Below are 4,743 nucleotides of genomic sequence, written 5' to 3' on the forward strand. Positions count from 1 at the left end.
CCGGTCCTGAAGGAGCCAGGACTTCATCCTGTAGGGAACACTTAGGGTGATGTATTCTAACCAACTCCCTCCCTGCCATTAGGATCCCACCCAAATTCTTCCAGTACCTTCCATAGGGCTCTCCACCTGATCCGCCCTCAGGAAGTGTCTCAGTTCCTTTACCAGGCTCCTCCGAGGCCCAGAAGAGAATGGTTTTTTGGCCATGGTCCAGAGTTTGCCAGAAAGAAAAACTAACAAGAGGACCATAACACACGTCCTCCCTCACAGCTCGTAAACTTGTCCTGTTGGTAGAGGCACTGCGCCCATCGGCATTATCCTGACGAAGGAAGGGCTGCAGTGGGCTGGGCATTTCTGAGGAATGGGCAGCCAATCAGGCCGTAAATCCCCGCCGCTTGTGGTGGTGGGTGGGACAGGCTAGCAGCTCAACAGCTTTTCTCTTCTGAGGACACATTGCCTCCTGCCAGTGTTCTTTAAAATGCATTATTGAGAGGAAGGGCTTGGGGCTACTCCTCAAACAACAACATTAAAAAAAAAGTTCTGCATCAGTTTCTTTTACCTGCTATAAATACAGAGAAGTTAATTCTAAGAGAATGCAATAATGACTCTTCCAAATCTTTTTAAAAAATTTTATTAAATAGAGTTGATTTACAACGTTGTGTTAATTTCTGCTGTACAGCAAAGTGATTCAGTTATACATATATAAATTCAGTACTTGAATATATGCATTGAGATAATTATTTAAAGGAAATGTAAGTTCTCACTGCCGTTTGCAATTCAGAAAGCAACCAGCCTCCAGCTAAGTTCCTACATGCCAGTATGGGAGCTGGATAACCCCCCTGCCTAAAAGCCAGCAAAGGCAAAGAGCAAAGACAGAAGCTCTGCATGTTTCTGTTAATCGTGGTAACTGTTTGATTCTGTAGTCTTCTGGTACAATTTTGTCTGTGCTTCTGAATGGCTCCTGAGCCCTTATGGTATTTAACTGTCAACTCTTACAACCCCTCACTCCCCGATGTTTTATTTTGAAAAATTTCAAAACTACAGAAAGGTGAAAGAATACCCACCTAGATTCACCAACTGTTAACATTTTGCCGTATTTGTTTTATCTCTCTGTCTCCACTTGGAACCATTTGAAATTGCAGGTATCATGACATTTTACTCTTAATATGCATTAGCATGTTTCTCCAAGGATAGTCTCCTCAGAACCACACTTCTATTGCACTGATACAATAATCTTATCTAATATGTAATCCGGGGATGGGGGTGGGGGAGGGGGAAGTGGATGAAGGTGGTTGGAAAGTACCAACTTCCAGTTATATAAGATAAATAAGTACTAGGGGTGTGATGTACAACATGATGAATATAATGAACACTGCTGTATGTTATATATGAAAATTGTTACGAGAGTAAATCATAAGAATTCTCATCACAAGGAAAACAATTTTTTCTATTTCTTTAATTTTATACCTCTATGAGGTGGTGGATGTTCACTAAACTTACTGTGAGAACCACTTCATGATGCATGTAAATCAAATCATTATGCTGCACACCTTAAACTTACATAGGGCTGTATGTCAATTATATCTCAATAAAACTGGAAGAAAAAAATGTAATCCATATTAAAATTTGCTCAGTTGTTCCAATGATGTCCAGTAATGTAGTTGATTTTTTTTTTTTTTCAGTTTAGGATTCACTCATTTAGCCGTGTGTCTCTTTAGCCCAGGTCCCTTGTTTTATAGATTGTCCCAAATGTGGAATTCGTCTAGTTGTTTCCTCGTGATTATATTGAGGTTAAATGCTTTTGCAAAAGCGGTACAAGGTGATGTCGTGTACTCCCTAATACACCACATCGGGGGTGCAGAATGCCAGGCTGGCATTCCACGGGTGATGCTGAGTTTGATCACTTGTTTAACGTAGTGGCTGCCAGGTTGCTCCACTGTAGAAAGCACTTTCCCTTTGAATTTAATAAGTAAGGGTGGGTGATACCTAGAGGGGTGTGGCCATCCAGTTCCACAACGACCCTTCACTCAGTGCTTTCAGCATCCGTTGGTGATCTTGCCTGAATCCTTGATTTCGTTGACGGTTACTAAATGATGATCCTATCATTCCTTCTACATTTTCTCCCTGGGGTGCTTTTGTAAAAAAAGTTTCCCTTCCTCTCCCTTTTTTGAATATTACTATGGATTCAAAAATCCTTTTTAAAAAAACTCAATGGTTTATAATCCAAAGGATTATAAGTGTTTTAATACTGTGTGTTGCCTACTTTAGAAGTAGACAAGATGTATAAATTATAAATGTGAAATTTACCCCTATTCTCCCCCAACTCTGAAAAAAAGCTCATCATACTGACCTTTGATTGTTGGGTCAGGCAGGAGTTAACAGTCATTACCTTTAGCAGTTAACTTCTGAAGATGTCACTGGCCACATTTTAAGTGCTTAATAGTCACATATGGCTGTAGTTACGTACTGGACAGCACCGATTATAGAACATTTCCATTATAGCAGAAAGTTCTGTTGAACAGCACTGTATTACAACATCCATGGCAGCACTATTTTAAAAAACCAAAACCCATTGGGTGATAAGGATGTGTTACTGTAGGTTCATCCATTGTAACAAACGAGCCACTGTGGTAGGGGATGTTGACAGTAGGGGAGGCTCTGTGTGTGGGGGGACTGGGGATAAATGGGAACTCTCTGTACTTTCTGCATAATTTTGCTGTGAGCCTAAAACTGGTCTAAATAATAAAGTTTATTAATTGAAAAATTTAAAAAACCCCAAACCTGAGAAACCTCTACAAGTCCACCAATAATAAAACAGATAAATTGTGATATATTCACACCATAGAATACTACTTGGTAATGAGAATGAACGATTTACGATTACACGTGAGAATATGGACGAATCTCACAAACCCTGATTAAAAAAGTGAGATACGTAAGGGTACATACCGTTGATTCTGTTTCTATATAATATAAAGTGAGGCGAAAAGGTTAGAATAGTGGTTAGGTGGGTGCTGGTCATGCTCTGTGCCTGCATCAGGGTGCTGGCTGCATCGATGTGTTGCTTTTGGAAATTCAGCTATCTGTACACTTATGATTGTGCACTTTCTGTATACATATTTTGCACTTCAATAAAACATTTAAAAATTTTATTGAGGGTCTACTTTTTGCTAACATAATGCCTTTTGTTTTTAAATTGCTCAAAATGGTTGTTTCCTCTTTATACTGGAGACTTTTTTAAAAGAATATTTATTTGGCCGCATCGTTGCGAGGCATGGGCTCTAGAGCACGCAAGCTTAGCTGTGGCATGCATGTGGGATCTTCGTTCCCCGAACAGGGATCGAACCTGCGTCCCCTGCATTGGAAGGCAGATTCTTAACCACTGGACCACCAGGGAAATCCCTATATTGGAAACTTTTGAAAGCACCATCTTTCCTTTCTGTAGGGCCTCTCACCCTTGCCTGGTATACAGTATGTTGAACACAACAGACAACAAATGGTTGTTAAGGGTGGAAATTTAAAACGATTTTCCTCACTTCTCCACAAAGACCGAAGATGGGAAAAGGCTGGTAAAACAAGGTGGCAGTAAGTAGATTTCTGGCTTGCTGCCGAATTTTTCCTGGTTCTCCACCAAGAAAACATACACTGCTCTTGGTTTCTTGAGAGAAACCACACTTCCTTCTAATTTCCTGAAAAGTAAACAGATGACAGATGTATATAGCAGGTTCTACTTGAAAAGGGTGGCATAGTCCTTGTAATTAAATATTGGAAAAAAATTTCGAAACAAAAAATTTGATAATGTGATAATGATAATGACTGCACTTCGTAAGTTTAAGTACTAACCTGTAAAACAAGGGGGAGGATACTTAAAAATTGCGAGGATGCTTAACGAGACATATTCTGGGCAGAAGCAAAGGTGAAAATAGAAATTCCCTTTTCATGGTGTCCTAGTTTGGGTTCCTCAGACTGTAAACAAAGACTTAGGTTTAGTTAGTTTATTTGGGTGGCACTTCCGTGAAGCAGAAATGAGGAAGAGGAGAAAGTGAGACCGGGAAGGGAGAAAAGGAAAGGTGAGTTAATGAGACAGTTTTAGCCGTGGGCAAGTGGGGCTCAGTTCCACTGAGGAAGAACATGTAGAATGTACACACTGGGTGAAAGGGAAGCTGGGGTGCTTACCAACTGGCCCCCATTCCTTACTGGTTGGGGGTTACCCCAGGGAGTGTTAAGCCCCCAGCCCTTCTAGACTGCCCTGTGTGCAGGCTGAGCAAGCTCCTGGGGTGCAGGAAAAGTCCTCAGGTGGGAAAGCAGAAACCACAGGGCTTGTGGAAAGCTGTGAGTCTGCACAGGAACCGTGTATTGGGCTGCAGGCGAACTCCAATTAGGATAAGGGATGAGGAGTGGGTGGGGCACCTGTACAGACATCATCTCTTACCAGCAGTACGTGCTAAGAAATTGAGTCAGATACTCTTCACAATTGTTACACACCCATGAATGTTAAATATCAAAGGCATACATTGAGAAATAAGCCCTCACACTTACGTTCCACTTTTGACAGGGTTATCAAAATAATTCAATGGGGAAAGGCTAGTCTTTTCAACAAATGGTGTTGGGACTACTGGATATCCACATGCAAAAGAATGAAGTTGGTTTGTCCCCTACCTCACATCATATACAAAAATTAACTCTGGCCCAAAGACCTAAATTTAAGAGCTAAAACCCTAAAACTCTTGGGAAAAAACACAGGAG

This window comes from Balaenoptera acutorostrata, chromosome 4, assembly GCF_949987535.1.
Source record: "Balaenoptera acutorostrata chromosome 4, mBalAcu1.1, whole genome shotgun sequence".
Classification (NCBI taxonomy): domain Eukaryota; kingdom Metazoa; phylum Chordata; class Mammalia; order Artiodactyla; family Balaenopteridae; genus Balaenoptera; species Balaenoptera acutorostrata.